At 29.1% G+C, this 19005-nt stretch overlaps 2 long non-coding RNA genes across 2 annotated transcripts in view; both read left to right on the forward strand.

The window, feature by feature from the left end:
* The window catches only part of LOC139848178 (uncharacterized), a 47854-nt gene extending 33216 nt beyond the window's left edge, over nucleotides 1-14638 (forward strand). Inside the window, exon 3 of the long non-coding RNA XR_011759863.1 lies at nucleotides 14354-14638. This is a non-coding gene — a long non-coding RNA (uncharacterized lncRNA). The remainder of the gene's footprint in view (nucleotides 1-14353) is intronic.
* A 230-nt stretch (nucleotides 14639-14868) lies between these two features.
* Nucleotides 14869-17436, forward strand: LOC139848179 (uncharacterized). Its single transcript, XR_011759864.1, has 3 exons — nucleotides 14869-14958; nucleotides 16835-17133; nucleotides 17371-17436. It is a non-coding gene; the product is annotated as an uncharacterized lncRNA (long non-coding RNA).
* Nucleotides 17437-19005: the final 1569 nt, after the last annotated feature.

Here is a 19005-nt window from a genome sequence, read left to right on the forward strand (position 1 = left end):
TTCGGTCTTTGCTGATTATAAGTATTATTGGATACTTGTTGATTGCTAGGACCTTGTTGGTTGTTGTATGGAATATTTCGGTTATAATTCTGGTTTTGATTGTAAATCGGTCTTGGCGGTTGATAATTATTCTGATAATTATTTCCAGGCCTTTGGTTTATGTATGAAATATTCTCTCTTTGTTCCATTGTTAATTCAATACTGAGACAATCTTTTGTCAAATGTGGTCCTCCACACTGCTCACAACTAATTCGTATTGAGTGAATATCTTTAGTCATCTTTTCCATTCGTCGTTCCACAGCATCTATCTTTGCGGAAATGGAACCTAAGTCATGGCTAGAATCGGCTCTAGCTGCTTTAGATGATCTAATGATATCTTTTTCTTGGTGCCACTCATGTGAGTGGGAAGCAGTGTTATCAATAATTTTGTAAGCATCAGTTTCGGTTTTCTTCATAATAGAACCACCAGCTGCTATATCTATGTCTTTTCTTGTAGTGATGTCGCATCCTTGGTAGAATATTTGTACTATTTGACAGGTGTCTAAACCATGTTGCGGACATCCTCTTAATAACTTTCCATATCTTGTCCACGCCTCATATAGAGTTTCATTTGGTTTCTGTGTAAACGTAACAATTTCTGCTTGAAGTCTTACGGCTTTAGATGCAGGAAAGAATTGTTTAAGAAATTTGTCAACTAAAACGTCCCATGTATCGATCGCCCCTTCAGGTAACGATTCCAACCAATCTTTGACTTCTCCCTTTAAAGTCCAGGGAAATAACATGAGATATATCTGTTCATCCTCCACTTCTCGGATTTTAAATAGTGTGCAGATCCTATTAAAGGTACGTAGATGTTCATTTGGATCTTCCTTCGGCGCACCACTAAATTGGCATTGATTAGTCACCATGTGTAGAATTTGTCCTTTGATTTCATAATCTGGCGCATTAATGTCTGGATGAGTAATTGCGTGACCTTGGCCAGTGCGTTTAGCTCTCATTCGGTCTTCCATACTTAGAGGTTCTAGATTCTCCATAATTGAATTTGTTGAATCGGAATCACTAGAGGATTCAGATTTAATGGTTCGTTCCTCAACAATCTCTGTTTGAATGATTGGTGGCTCCGGAGGAAAGTTTAGTGGTTCAGGATCTATGAACCGTTCCTGAATATTTTCCGGATTCTCAATTGTGATGTTGGGTTCAAAAAATGGATTATCAGAAATTTGAACTGAAGTACTTGGTCGACTGGATGACGATTCTAAAGAAAAATCAACGGCGGTTATATTTGTTAAACGATGTCTTGATCGAGTTACAGGTGGTGAACGTACAAAAGGTGATGAACGTCTTGCTCGGTGCATTCACTGAATATCCTATTAGTTTTTAAAAGGAAAGAAAAATTATAATAAGTTATCCAATCAATAGACTTTTCTGATTTTGTCCACGTTTCGAATAGCCAAAAGATGCAGCAGAGGGGCAGGATTCGTTTGGTCTCAATATAATTGAGGACTGTTTGGCTCCAATAATCCGGTCCACGTACAAATCCAACTATTACTACGAACCAGAAAATTTTGATGTCTATCAATTTAACCACTCAAAATAAATTTTCGTAATTTTAAGAAATTTAGATAAGAAGTAGAAAAAATTCTAAGTCCTAAAAACTAGAATAGCGAGAAATAAGAGAGAAAAAGAGTTCGTCGCAAAAGGTAGAAAAAGAAAAAAAATGGTTGAAAAATAAAAGGTGACGGAAAAATAAAAGAAACTTATAAAAACTCAAAAATACTTGACTAACCTAACCTTATTACTACAACTAACTTAAAATTATAATCGCAAATTGAGATTACTAATTGGAATGATAATTGATACATAGTAAAAGGTCTAAAATTATTAAAGCTTACAAGGAAAAACTAAATCCCAAATGGAAATAACTTAAAAAGAAACTAAAACTTAAAAAGGCGTCGCAAAATTCTAAAGCACCTAAATCTTAGTCTAAAGAAAAAGCACTTAAGGAATTCTACGGCAAAGCCTAAAAATCTAGGAGTAAAAATAACTATAGCAAAAACTAAGTTTAAAATTAAATATGAGCTAAAAATACAAATATTACGCTACAACGATTAAAAAGGGACAAAATATAAAAATATACAAAAAGTTGTAAAAAGTACAATTTTTATAAAAATATTTTTTTTATATTATTTTTTTAATAAAACTACTAATTTTACAATTTAATAAAACTAATTAATACTAAATACATAAATTAAATAAAAAGTAAAAATAAAAATAAAACTAATAATAATAATAATAATTAGGTTTAAATAATAATTATAATTAATAATAACCCGTAATTAATGCAGGATTAGGGTTTTTTGTCGCCTGTCAGAAAGGCTCCGCGAGTTGCGGTAATTAATACATCAAACCCCGCGACTCGCGGGGTTCAGAAATTCAGTTGACAGATTTAAATTCGACGCGTTTTCTTTATTTATTTTTTTTTTCTGTTTTTAATTTTTTTCTATAAATAAAAGATAGTTAATAAAACTTATATTTTTATAAACTAAAATAGAAATAAAGAAACTTATAAAACTTAAATATTTAACAAAATCTTAAAAATACTTATATTTTTGTTTTTCTTTTTATATTTTTGAATATTTAAAACGTATTTTTACAAAAACGAATTTTAATAAAAGTAAACAAAAAATCCCTTTTTTTTTTTTTTTTTTTTATTAGCGTTGTGCTTCCGGCTTTTAAGATAGTTCCCCGGCAGCGGCGCCAAAAATACTTGATGTTATGCGAGGTGTATATAAAATAGTTATTAATTTTAGCAGGAAATACTATTAAATACGATACAATTTTACACAAGATATTTATTTATTTATAGAATGGATATACTTAAACCTTGCTACAACACTTATAGGCAGTGTACCTAATCGTACAGTAGTGTAGTTTTTAGTAAGTCCGGTTCGTTCCACAGGGAAATCTTTAAACAAAGCTCAACGCTATATTAGTTTACTTTTATTAAAAATACAAATATATATATAAGTAATATTATTATTATAAAGGGGGGTTTTTACCGTTTAATGACCGGTTTGTCGATTTTAAGACTTTAGTCGCAGTTAAAACCTAATGTAAAATATAAAATAAATACAAGACTTAAATTAAAGCGTAAAGTAAATAACGATAATGAAATTGCGAATAATAAAAGTGCGATAAAATAAACTTACGATAATTAAAAAGTACGATAATTAAAAGTGCGATTAAATAACAATAAATAAAAGTGCGATAATTAGAAGTGCAATTAAATATAAAATAAAGGAAATTAAATATGAAATAAAAGAATTATGCTTATTTAAACTTCCGTAATCATGATGTTTGACGTGTTGATTTTAGTTTTATGCCCATGGGTTAATTGTCCTTTGTCCTGGATTATTTAATATGTCCGTCTGGTTTTTGTCCATAACAGTCCATCAGTCATAAATATAAAGTGCGAGTGTCCTCATCAAATTATTCTTATACCCGAAGTTAAATATTCCAACTAATTGGGGATTCGAATTGTAACAAGGTTTTAATACTTTGTTTAATGAATACACCAGGTTATCGACTGCGTGTAAACCAAGGTTTTACTACTTTGTTAACAATTACACCAATTACCCTTGAATGTAATTTCACCCCTGTTTTAATTATTCTAGTGGCTATTAATCCATTCCCGTGTCCGGTTAAATGAACGATTATTCGTACATATAAATACCCCGCCCATCGTGTCCGATCGAGTGTATATGGTAATTTATAGGGACGCCCAATTGTAAATCTTTATATTAACATTAACAAACTATCATTTAGTTAAACAAATATAAAGCCCATTAATAGCCCATAGTCTAATTTCCACAAGTGTCGTTCTTTTGTCCAAACCCCAATTATGGTACAAAGCCCAATTACCCAATTTTAGTAATTAGCCCAACATCATGATTACTTCGTTTTAAATAAGCATAATAATAACTTAGCTACGAGACATTAATGTAAAAAGGTTGAACATAACTTACAATGATTAAAAATAGCGTAGCGTTACACGGACAGAATTTCGACTTACACCCTTACAATATTCGCTAACATACCCTTATTATTAGAATTATAATTAAAATTAAAATATAAATTATAAATATAAATATAAATTTTACGTATGAATGAGGAAGAAAAAGATGATGGTTTTTGATCAGAATTCGGTTGGCTTTATAGGCAGTTTTCAAATTTGGGGCTCCGCGACTCGCGGCAAAATCCTCTTCAAACTCCGCGAGTCGCGGAGAATGAAATTACAGCTCAGTCCTTGGAGTCTTTCTCTGCCGACGGTTTTTTATTTATAAATATAATATATATATAATTAATATAATTAATTATATATTATATTATATTTATATACATAGTTAACTTGTAATTTTTAGTCCGTTGCGTCGAGCGTTAAGAGTTGACTCTGGTCCCGGTTCCGGATTTTCGAACGTCCTTGCGTACAATTTTATATTTTGTACTTTGCGTTTTGAATCTCGTACTCTTGTAATTTCGAGACGTTTCTTATCAATAATTGGAACCTTTTTGATTGTCTTTTGTACTTTTGAGCTTTTTGGTCGTTTGCGTCTTCAATTCGTCGAATCTGTCTTTTGTCTTCACCTTTTATTATTTAAACGAATATCTCTTGTAAATAGAACAATTGCAACTAAAAGCTTGTCTTTCTTGAGGAATAATGCTATGAAATATATGTTCGTTTTTAGCATTATCAGATCTCTTTAACAACTGGATAGAATCAATTTATAAAAATAATAATCGACAAGAATTAGACAGGAAATATTCATTCAGTACAAAAGAATAGAAAAAAATAAAAACAGAAAGTGACATTCAACTGATTTTGGTTTTATATAAAATTTGTTTGCATCTGCTATCGAATTTTAGAGACATGAAAGAATATTAACACAGTTTTTATGGTGATGCAAATCAGAAAGAACGTATTTTTCTCATATATATCTGTATTTGATTTTATTATATATATAATTATACATATCTGTATTTGTATCTATATATGTATATAGACATCTGTATTTTATGTATGTATATATATTTGATTATAACCTATAATATTCATATATATGTATCTATACCAGTATTTGTATATCTCTTTTATTTATAATATATATTTATAAATTAATCTTATTAATAATTATAATTATAACCATAATAATAATACTCTTAATATTATAAATAATAGTATTATAAATTTATAGTATAATAATAATATTACTAATGATAATGATAACTATAAATTTATATCAAAAATATTTTTAATAATACTAATTATAATCATACTAATGTTAATAATGAATATAATAATATTAGTAATAATAACACATAACAATTTATATACTAATTTCATATCTATATGATATATATTTATTACTAATACTAATATTGATATTATTATTTAATGTACTAATAATATTACTAATACAACTATACTTTAAACTTGAAATAACATATTTTGAGTATTTATTATTTATACATTTTAATATGTTATTATATACATTCAATTACCAATTATGAATAGCATTCATTTATATATATATATTATATACAATTAAGTTATAATTATTAAGTAGATAATTATATTAATTATATATATTGTAAATAATAGCACAGTATAACATTTAATACTTTGTTAACATTGATAAATTATGTATATTCAATCTACTCTTTATATTCAAAATAATAAGTTTTAGTTATTATAAGTTATCGTTAATAATAATTTAATCACATACTAGTACATTAATATTTAGTTTATTATATATAATTATTTACATATATGATTATTTATATATATTTTCTGTTTACAATTAGAGGTTCGTGAATCGTCGAGAATAGTCAAAAGTCGAATGATAATTGAATACATGAATATAGTTCTAAAATTTTTCAAGACTCAACAACATAGACATTGCTTATCATGTCGAATTCATACAAAAATTAAGTTTAAATTTGGTCGGAAATTTTCGGGTCGTCACAGTACCTACCCGTTAAAGAAATTTCGTCCCGAAATTTGAGTGAGGTGGTCATGGCTAACAATAAAAATGTTTTCATGACGAATATGGGTTGATAAATAGAGTTTTATCATTATTGATTTAATATAGATAAAACGATTCGATTTTGTGAAGCGTACGAGTAAAGTTATCACAAAAGAGTGAAATGAGAAAATAAAGTTTCGTCATAACTTTTGACGTTGTCTTGATGGAATTCTGAAATTCAAGGGATTTAAAGAAAATCTTCGAAATCTAAAAGATTTGATTCTTCAACGAATAAGGAAATTAAGATATCTATAATTAAATACGGTGATTTGCCTCGATTACTCTGTCTGATATTTCCATTATAAATAAACTCTTCCATTCCATTATTCTCAACATTCCTATACTTTCTATTTTAGTTCATACATCCAAAAGATTGTGAAAATGCTTAATCCAGTTCTAATCCTTGATATTTTCCTAATTATCATTTCTGTCATCCTTCTTTTCAATCTTCCACTAGAAAAATCTGTTTACTTCTACTATTACCTTGGGGTGATGCTATTCTTAATTATACCGTGTCTTTATATTGCTATTCGTATTAATATCTATGGTTTGTAACCTTCGTGTTGTTATTGGGCTTTATATTTTTTTCTTATATATTGGAGCTCTTTGCCTTTTTATTCTCTTCTCGACCTCTAGTAAAGCGAGTAATGGTCCAGAATTCGTAAGTATGGAGTTTCGAATGAACTTAATATTCTAAACAAGAAAGAACGTAATCGCACGATTTGATTTGTCAAATTACCAGAATCACTGAGGATAGAACTATCAAGAATATACTTTCTTGATATGTTCAGAAGTTAAGCAGAATGAAAGAGTTATGTAACATGGCACATGATGACGTTATGATCTGTGAATCATCATGTCCCATTAGAAACTCAGCATGACTTACTGTAATATAATCACGTTGATCAAGTGTCATTATATTATACTAACTCATGCATCAATTTCCAACACTACTTCAAAATCATTCATAATTCAAAGTCAAATTTTAAAGAAATTTTGAAACTAAAGTAGTTTCCTTTATGATGTAATATAGATAGCATGAAAAGATAATTAATTTTGGACGAGAATATTTATGGAAATATTCTCAGAAATATCGAAGATATTTATGATAATATTTTGGAATTTCTAAGTTCGAAGGTGGATGAAGAAAATTTTTTCGCAAGATTTTAACATGATTTCGGAGCAAGATATTCTCTAAAGATTTCAACGGATCCAGAATTATCTGGATTCTTTGAATATAGGGTATGGTCCTTGTATTTGTCCTTGGTCTCCTTCGTGGTTAGCTCAATCTGTTTTCTAGTTCTAATTTTTCTGAGCTTTTCCAACATACTATTCTTTATCATCAAACTTCCGACGGTTAAGGTCGTTTACGGTTGTCTACAGTTTCTGCTGCTTCATTCAGCTTTTTCATCATTCAGATTATTGATTTGTAGACTAAGTGCTTTTCAGAATTTCAGAATGAAAGATCATAATTCTAAGAGATAAATGTTATACATATAACTGTTGATGTAGATATGCTGTGAGTTTTTGAATGCTGATTGCTGATTCTCGGTAATTGGTATGATGGTTCTCGTTACATGATGCGGATTAGTATATGATAGAGTTTCAATGAATATAATAATTTTTCGAAAAGTCAAAGATCAATGAAGTTCCTGGTAAGTTTACTGCTAATGTGGTGGAATATAAACAGTTCCCCGGTAACAATAAAAGAGCACGCATATATATTAAGTTTATAATAAGGCTAGTCCGATTGAAAAGTCGAAGTAGACTTGCAGAAGCTGTGACAAAACTGGCTATTTTGGAAAAGAGTTGAAATGTTATTTTCGGTAATATCAATGCCAAAGGAGCTAGTACAGACACGTTTTAAACGTTTACACAGGTTTCGAGTGTTTTCAGGTGCATAACTATATGCATCAATCTCTTCTTCCGTAGATGGAGTGCGGTTGGTTTATCCTATCGATTGAAGTGTTTTCAAGAATTATGAAAGGTTTGAATCGCAGATTGTAATCGTCAAGATACAAATGAGGTTTAAGATGAAGTCAAGTGGCAAACTTGAAGAATTGTTTAGTTTCATATGTTATAATCAATATTTTAATTCATTTTAATTGTCCAATGTTATTAGTCCACAGTCGATAGTCCACAGTTAACAGTCCAATAATTCATATATAGTTTAATATATAATATTCGAATTAATTAATACGTATCGTGACCCGTGTACATGTCTCAAACTCGATCACAACTCAAAGTATATATATTATTATAGAATTAACCTCAACTGTGTATAGCGAACTCGATCATTACAGCATATAGAGTGTCTATGGTTATTCCAAATAATATATATATATATATGCGTCGATATGATATGTCAAAACCTTGTATACGTGTCCCGATATTTAAAGTGCGTAAAAAAATAAATAACAGAAATTAAATGACGATAAATAAAGTGCGTAAAGTAAATAACATAATTTAAATGATGATAAATAAAATTGCGAGAATGTAAATTGCGATAATTAAATTGTGATAATTCAAATGTAATCAGTTAGCTAGGAACAATTAGCTACGAACAATTAGCGTGGATTCTTAGCAAAATTTCTCATAGTTAATTTGTTTGTTTCTAACAAATTTTATTTTGTCAAATGTTTTCTTCATTATGCCACTTGTTGGATTCTGATAAATCAAAATCCAAATATGAAATTGGATGAAAATAGTTATTCTGTGGTGAACGGATTTGTATATCGGTGGATGTAAGTAGGATAGTAAACGACTGTTGAATCAGCTTCGAAGAATGTACAGTGTAACTTATTAATGTGAAATCTAAATATTCCTCGGGTATTATTTACCCGTTAAAATATTTTCATCATTCACAGTTTGTACAAAAGTATATTTAATTATAATCTTTATGAAAATATACTTACATATATATTTTCTTCCGATATAATCATGGATTTAATGAGTCAATATAATATTAATCTCATTTGATTTACCGTTAGAACTAGGATACATAGTCTCTAAAACATTAGAGATTACATATTTTCCGGGTAGAACGAAGATAAATGATGTAGAACGATACGTAGAACGATGATTATCTCGAGGTACAGAGTGAGATGTTGAGGCTTTTGATGTTGAAAGTTAGGTTATTGGTAGTACTAGTGTAGATGTTGGTGGTACTGTTTGTGTGGGTGATGTCGTTGAAGCTGGTAATTTTTGCACCATAATTTCTGAAGCCACTACTCGAGCGCGAAGCTCGTTGACTTCTTCTATTACTCCGGGATGATTATCGGTTGGGACGAGTGAATGAATATGGTTTGGAATCTGAGATAGTATGTAATCATGACGAGATATTCGGGAAATGATGGTGAAAATGGTGTTTCGGGCTAGTTCGCCGGTAAGTGTTTCAGGTTCTTTGCCAAGAGGGAAATTTGATGGGTGGAAAGGATCACCTTATTCTTGTCTCCAATGATTAAGTAGATCACGAACCCATCAGATGAATTGGGGATGGCTGATTGGTTGATTCATTCTGATGACGCTGCTTTCGGAGCTCAAGTGAAAATCCATGTTGGAATAGCTGTCGGAATAACTATCGGAATAGCTATCGGAAACTGAGGGACTTGAACTGGTTGAGGGATTCATCTCGTACGATCAGATGAAGGATTTTCGATAAGAAATAGATTATAGGATGTAGATTAGTACCCCGCAATACATACTTTACATATGCATATATAATACTAAAATCCCATATGTTACGGAGGAATCTACGGAAGCTGTCAGACAAGGTCTACAGTAACAGATACGCTAAGATATGAATTATCAGATACGCTAAGATATGAATTTTTTTCTATACACTATTCATGCAGTCAATGCAGTAAAACGTGTCTAGACTAAGAATGATAAGCAGGTAATTTCCTAAGGATGATAAACAAGTAATTTTCGACACGAAATGATAAGCAAAACTTTTGACATGCAGACACGGTCGAAGTCCAGACTCACTAATGCATCTAAACAACTATCAGTTAGACACACTAATGCAAGACCTGGTTCGCTAAGACCACCGCTCTGATACCAACTGAAGCGACCCGTCCTAATCCATCCGGACGAAGTCCATATCGATTATAAACGATTCACAACAGTTGATTACATCGCGAGGTACTTGACCTCTATATGATACATTTTACAAACATTGCATTCGTTTTTGAAAAGACAATCTTTCATTACATTGAAAGTTGACGGTATGCATACCATTTCATAATATATCTAACTATAATTGACTTAATGATAATCTTGATGAACTCAACGACTCGAATGCAACGTCTTTTGAAATATGTCATGAATGAATCCAAGTAATATCTCTAATATGAGCAAATGCACAGCGGAAGATTTCTTTCGTACCTGAGAATAAACATGCTTTCAAGTGTCAACCAAAAGGTTGGTGAGTTCATTAGTTTATCATAAACAATCATTTTATAATTTTTAATAAACCACAAGATTTCATATTTCCATTTCTCATAAACATACGTCCCATGCATAGAGATAAAAATCATTCATATGGATTGAACACCTGGTAACCGACATTAACAAGATGCATATAAGAATATCCCCTATCATTCTGGGAAATCCTTCGGACATGATAAAAACAACATCGAAGTACTAAAGCATCCGGTACTTTGGATGGGGTTCGTTAGGCCCAATAGATCTATCTTTAGGATTCGCGTCAATTAGTAGACTGGTTTACTAATTCTTAGGTTACCAAGCAAAAAGAGGCATATTCGGCTTCGATCATTCAACCATATAATGTAGTTTCGATTACTTGTGTCTATTTCGTAAAACATTTATAAAAGTAGCGCATGTATTCTCAGTCCCAAAAATATATATTGCAAAAGCATTTAAAAAGGGAGTAATGAAACTCACAATATTGTATTTTGTAGTAAAAATACATATGACGACATTGAACAATGCAGGGTTAGCCTCGGATTCACGAACCTATAATATTTGTATATTTATTAATATACATAATTGAAATCGAACAAATATATATATATATATATATATATATATATATATATATATAATATATAATATATTTCTTAATTATATCTTTTTTATATTAATAGTATATATATGGATTTCATATATTCATTTTGTATATAACAATATTAATTTTTGTTATGTTATATATATTAATTATATCATTTGTATATTAATATTAATAATTAATAATAGTAGTTATAATAATGTCAAAATAATGTTATTAGCGGTAAAAAATGATTATCGTATTTAATATTATTAATATGATAATAATGTTATTAATTCTATTAATGATAAAAATAATGATATAAATGATAATGAATGTAAAAATGTTAATTTTATTGTTAATGATAGTTATGATATTGACTTTAGTAATTACATAATAATAATATCCATGATAATATAAATAATAATATTTATAATCCTATTTGTGATAATAATGATAATAATTTTAGTAATAATATTAATGATGATAATAATAATTATGGTTATAACAATAATAATAATAAGTCTAATAATAATAATATTTATTTTAATATTAATAATTAATAATACTAATAATAATATTACTAATCAAAATATTGATAACACCTATGATAATAATTATAACAAAGTAGTAGTAGTAATAATAATAATAATAATAATAATAATAATAATAATAATAATAATAATAATAATAATAATAATAATAATAATAATAATGATACTTGTAATAATGATTATAATGCTAATAATTATAATAACAATAATGAACATAATAATAACAATAATAATAATAATAATAAACATAATAATAATAACTAATAATAATAATTATAGAAATAAAATAAGAATGTATACCCCTTTAATAGCTTTTTGTAAAAAGAAATGCCCTGAACCGGGCTCGAACCCGAGACCCCTCGAATACCCAAACACACACTTAACCACTGATCTGTTTCTGCTTTTCTGATTAAACCCCAGACCATCTTTATTTAACCAAACATTTCGTGTTCTTATATCATCTTCTTCACAACCAATTTCAATCCACCACAATCAAATTAATCAAAACAATCAACTTTGATTCTATAACAGAAAACGATTAAACTGTGAATTTAAATTAAGAGACTCAACAATATATATATATATATATATATATATATATATATATATATATATATATATATATATATATATATATATATATATATATATATATATATATATATATATATGAAAACAGCTGCTGCTGTGTTACGGTTTTTAAAAAAAAATAATAATGATTTTGATTTCTACATTGTTATAGACCAAGATCACAACATGAATTGTGTTTCAAATCACTCCTAGAAACTATTGGATTCGTCAATTGAACTTAAAATATCAAAACGAACTCGAATTTCTCTAAGAACGATTCGGTTGACTTTTTGAAATGAAACTTTGACTCAAGAATTTGGGTTCGTTATTAAGAATTGTGATGTGAAACTTTGCAGAAAGTTTACATAAATGAATCCTAACAAAACTGTATTATTACTTTTTGAAATTGATTTCAAAATCGAGATTTGAGAAAAATGAAACAAGAACAGGGGTCCTGCTCCAGTTTCTGAATTTTTTTTTTTTTGCTAAGTTAATTCGAATATAAATGATAATTGATAATGGGAAAGGTTGAATGATCTCTTTAACAACTGGATAGAATCAATTTATAAAAAAAAAATCGACAAGAATTAGACAGGAAATATTCATTCAGTACAAAAGAATAGAAAAAAAATAAAAACAGAAAGTGACATTCAACTGATTTTGGTTTTATATAAAATTTGTTTGCATCTGCTATCGAATTTTAGAGACACGAAAGAATATTAACACAGTTTTTCTGGTGATGCAAACCAGAAAGAACGTATTTTTCTCATATATATCTGTATTTGATTTTATTATATATATAATTATACATATCTGTATTTGTATCTATATATGTATATAGACATCTGTATTTTATGTATGTATATATATTTGATTATAACCTATAATATTCATATATCCGTATCTATACCAGTATTTGTATATCTCTTTTATTTATAATATATATATATTTATAAATTAATCTTATTAATAATTATAACCATAATAATAATACTCTTAATATTATAAATAATAGTATTATAAATTTATAGTATAATAATAAATAATAATATTACTAATGATAATGATAACTATAAATTTATATCAATAATATTTTTAATAATAATAGTAATACTAATTATAATCATACTAATGTTAATAATGAATATAATAATATTAGTAATAATAACACATAACAATTTATATACTAATTTCATATCTATATGATATATATTTATTACTAATACTAATATTGATATTTGATATTATTATTTAATGTACTAATAATATTACTAATACAACTATACTTTAAACTTGAAATAACATATTTTGAGTATTTATTATTTATACATTTTAATATGTTATTATATACATTCAATTACCAATTATGAATAGCATTCATTTATATATATATATTATATACAATTAAGCTTTAAGTATTAAGTAGATAATTATATTAATTATATATATTGTAAATAATAGCAGAGTATAACATTTAATACTTGGTTAACATTGATAAATTATGTATATTCAATCTACTCTTTATATTCAAAATAATAAGTTTTAGTCATTATAAGTTATCGCTAATAATAATTAAATCACATACTAGTACATTAATATTTAGTTTATTATATAAAATTATTTACATATATGATTATTTATATATATTTTCTGTTTATAATTAGAGGTTCGTGAATCATCGGGAATAGTCAAAAGTCAAATGATAATTGAATACATGAACATAGTTCCAAAAATTTTCAAGACTCAACAACATAGACATTGCTTATCGTGTCAAATTCATACAAAAATTAAGTTTAAATTTGGTCGGAAATTTCCGGGTCATCACAGTCTGCACCATTCTTAAGACATTCATATTGTGAATATGTTGGATATATTTGATATTAGTCGTTGTTTGATGATCTAATGCAATTGCCTTCCAAAAAAAAAAAAAAAAAAAAAAAAAAAAAAAACCCTACTTAAATGGAATGCTTGCAAAGTATACTTACAATCGAATTTATAATGGCAGAAGTTTACTTTTCATATGTAGTGTATATATACTCTGAATTTTTACTAATATGTAGTATATCATAACTATCTCATTATATTGCATTTCATTTATTTTTTATGTAAGCCGTTTTCAAATTGTCGAATTGAATTAGGCATATGGGATCAATATTGAAGCCTTAAGTCAGCTTGGATTTGTGTATGAATTTTTCGCTGAGTAGATTTTCAAGCCATGTTAGCAATTTTAACCCATTTACGTAGATAAGAAGTATTGTTGTAAGGTGTTCCCTGTTCGGGTTACCCGGGAAGGGCGAGTAATCCGACCCCATACTCTAGTGTACGCAGCCCATCAGGAATACTACCTGGCTGTTTCCAACCCTTCCCTGGCCACCCCAAGAATTGAACCTGAGATCCTCTTGCAAGGATCTCAGGGCCCCAACCACTAGGCTACCTTGGGATTACGTAGATAAGAAGCATTTTGCAAAAGGTGCACAAAGATCTCAACAGAATATTGTGGTTGTAACTCGACATCTATTTGAGAATTCGAAGTATTGCTCTCATGCAGGCCATTAAAAAAGCTATGTGAGCTGTTGTCGGATGTAAGACAGGATATTCTGTTTATGTCACACTTGTGTGTAAATTCCTAAAGATTTAGTTTATTTTGTAATGCATGTGGTTTCTGAATCAGGTGCCTCAGTTAGGTGTTTAAAAGGTTGCAAGATACTCAATAAGGATCCAGACCCTATGAACCCAGTGGAGGGTAAGTGGATTAGTTTTCTTACTTGAGACATTCGTTTGCTCTGTTTGAACCAATTTAAGTTTTATCGGTAGTGTATGTTTTTTGCAATTACCGCAGCAAGCAAATTATATTGATAAAGGTAAAGGTAATGGAGTCGTTGATGAACAAGAAGAAATTTGTTGAACCAATTACAGATATGAAGGCAAGGAAATAGGTTGTGTTAGTTAAACTATATGCCTTTATATTGACATGAAATGCATCAGTATGGTCGTGTGTTTGTGTGTAATCAGATTCCAGTTTATGTAGTTGTGTTCAAGTGGGTGGTTTCGGTGACGACTGAAAAATGATTTGGGTCATGATTTATAGTTCGGTCGAAATGGGTCAAGTTGAATCTACATTAAACATTTTTTGTTTCTTCAGAAAGTTACAACTTTTTTGTAACAATAATCTTTATCTGTATATTCCAAAGTTAGAAGTTATCATCTTCAAACGTTTTACTATTTGGTGCGTGTCGTATTTCATCACGAATCTATCACAACTCCAAAATAATTGTAAGATCCATTTGGTGTTTTAGGTTTTCGTGAAATGATGATTATTTGTGTTTTTTGAATATTTTTGTTTACTTTCATTTTAGGTTTCCTGATTTGATTTTTTCTGGTTCGATTTGATGAAATTTCTAATCGACAATGGTATAGCTGCTTTTATGATATCTTCATCTCTTAATATTATGTTATCTTCATCTATATATCTGGTGAATAAGGATTCTATCAACAAACGGTTTCGATTTTTCTTACAAGGTTTACGTTTATATATCACATTGAATTCTCGGTTTGCAGGAAAGTTCTTAATATGTTGTATACATTTTCAACCATGGTTTAAAAAAACGTACGCCTCATACGCCTCGAGGCGCGCCTCACTACGAAATTGCAATTGACCGTTTCGAAACGCACGCCTCATTGCTGAATAAAAACGTACGCCTCACACCTACGCCTCACTACGAAAAACGTACGCCTCAATTGTTTAGAAAAAACGTACGCCCCTTAGAAAAAATAGCGGGGAAATTGGTGGCGGCAAAATTAGGGCGGCTGAATCCTTCTGTTTTTGACATGAGAAACATGATTGAATGAAATAGAAGAAAAGAGAGGAGGAAGATGAAGATTGAGAGAAAAGAGATGAGGATAAAGAAGAAAAGAGATAAGCGATGAGAAGAATGAAGGAAAGAAGAAAAGTAAATTGCAATTTAATATCTTTTGAAGTCCAATCTCATCTGTACCTACTCTATCATATTTTGGCAAGATTTTGCAAGCATATCCTTTTGGTTTAGCTAAATTTGCAAGCAAGTCCTTACACTATATTACACTTTTTAAAACATATATTACAGCATATATGTAATACGTAGTGTATAATAATAATAATATTGAAGAGTCCTGTTACTCATATGCTCTATAATAATAATAATAATAATAATAATAATAATAATAATAATAATAATAATAATAATAATAATAATAATAATAATAATAATAATAATAATAATAATAATAATAATAATAATAATAATATATTTTTCACAAATGCCTCATATGCTCCATAGTATAATGAACTTATAATTTTATATGTATTTTTTTAACTCCGCCTCGAATGTACGCCTCGTTTCGCCTTGAGGCGTACGCCTCGCCTCACAAAGAGAAAACGCCTCGAGGCGCGTTTCCCTTTTTTTAAACCTTGTTTTCAACCCATAATGCTCATCGATAGTTGTTACTTCATAAGAATATACGGTTTTTAACAATGGTTATTTCTTGAATACAATTTCATGATTCAATTGATAACACCGTTTCATGATTTAATAAGGTATGATTGAGTTTAACATGTTTATTGGACCTCTAATTGTTTGCAGGATTAATTTAGCAAACGAAGGATGTTTTGAAGATGATGGGATTGTTAAATGGAATTAAAAATTTGTGACCGTATGTTATTTGAGGGGTTTGAAGATGGGGGTGTTCATTATTGGGATAAAGGTGAAATTGCAGTATAATTTAGTACCATTATCTGAGACTGATCATGGGAAGAAGGGAATGGCTTAATTTAATTATGCAGAATTGTAAAGCACCAATTGTTGCATCAAATTAGCTTTTTTATGCAAGAGTTTGACTCAAACAGGAGGATTGCTTAATGACGCTGCAACCAGAACACGAGGTACATGTGGTACATATCAGTTATCTGCTATTATAGTGGTAATATTGATTATTGAACAAACATGTTTTGATGTGTTTATCATAAAGAGATCATAACTTTGAACTTTTTGCATATGGTTTGGTTCCTAACAGGTTAAATTAATAGATATCTACAAAAAAAAGTCTCGACGTTCATTTCATGTCCTATTTGCTTATTATATACAAAAACAACTTTGACCCGGTTGCTTATCGTCTTTAGGTAGCATTAAGGACAGTGTGGAAAGCTATTTTTCCTCGAGACGAGCTTCATGGTCTATATGTGTTATGATGTCAAAGCAGAGGGGTATAAAATACTATTAAATTTTAGCAGAAAAATACTATTAAATACGATACAATTTTACACAAGATATTTATTTATTTATAGAATGGATATACTTAAACCTTGCTACAACACTTATAGGCAGTGTACCTAATCGTACAGTAGTGTAGTTTTTAGTAAGTCCGGTTCGTTCCACAGGGAAATCTTTAAGCAAAGCTCAACGCTATATTAGTTTACTTTTATAAAAATACAAATATATATATAAGTGATATTATTATTATAAAGGGGGGTTTTTACCGTTTAATGACCGGTTTGTCGATTTTAAAACTTTAGTCGCAGTTAAAACCTAATGTAAAATATAAAATAAATACAAGACTTTAAATTAAAGCGTAAAGTAAATAACGATAATGAAATTGCGAATAATAAAAATGCGATAAAATTAAATTGCGATAATTAAAAGTACGATAATTAAAAGTGCGATTAAATAAAATAACAATAAATAAAAGTGCGATAATTAGAAGTGCAATTAAATATAAAATAAAGGAAATTAAATATGAAATAAAAGAATTATGCTTATTTAAACTTCCGTAATCATGATGTTTGACGTGTTGGTTTTAGTTTTATGCCCATGGGTTAATTGTCCTTTGTCCTGGATTATTCAATATGTCCGTCTGGTTTTTGTCCATAACAGTCCATCAGTCATAAATATAAATTGCAAGTGTCCTTGTCAAATTATTATTATACCCGAAGATAAATATTCCAACTAATTGGGGATTCGAATTGTAACAAGGTTTTAATACTTTGTTTAATGAATACACCAGGTTATCGACTGCGTGTAAACCAAGGTTTTACTACTTTGTTAACAATTACACCAATTACCCTTGAATGTAATTTCACCCCTGTTTTAATTATTCTAGTGGCTATTAATCCATTCCCGTGTCCGGTTAAATGAACGATTATTCGTACATATAAATACCCTGCCCATCGTGTCCGATCGAGTGTATATGGTAATTTATAGGGACGCCCAATTGTAAATCTTTATATTAACATTAACAAACTTTCATTTAGTTAAACAAATATAAAGCCCATTAATAACCCATAGTCTAGTTTCCACAAGTGTCGTTCTTTTGTCCAAACCCCAATTATGGTACAAAGCCCAATTACCCAATTTTAGTAATTAGCCCAACATCATGATTACTTTGTTTTAAATAAGCATAATAATAACTTAGCTACGAGACATTAATGTAAAAAGGTTGAACATAACTTACAATGATTAAAAATAGCGTAGCGTTACACGGACAGAATTTCGACTTACACCCTTACAACATTCGCTAACATACCCTTATTATTATAATTAAAATTAAAATATAAATTATAAATATAAATATATATTACTTCGTATGAATGAGAAGAAAAAAATGATGATAAATTCGATCAGAATTCGGTTGGCTTTATAGCCAGAAGTGAAATTTGGGGCTCCGCGACTCGCGGCAAAAAGCCCTTCAAACTCCGCGAGTCGCGGAGAGGTATTTACAATTCACTCCCTTGGAGTTTCCTGCTGCCGACGGTTTTTAT

Source organism: Rutidosis leptorrhynchoides, chromosome 5 (genome assembly GCF_046630445.1).
Source record: "Rutidosis leptorrhynchoides isolate AG116_Rl617_1_P2 chromosome 5, CSIRO_AGI_Rlap_v1, whole genome shotgun sequence".
Lineage (NCBI taxonomy): Eukaryota > Viridiplantae > Streptophyta > Magnoliopsida > Asterales > Asteraceae > Rutidosis > Rutidosis leptorrhynchoides.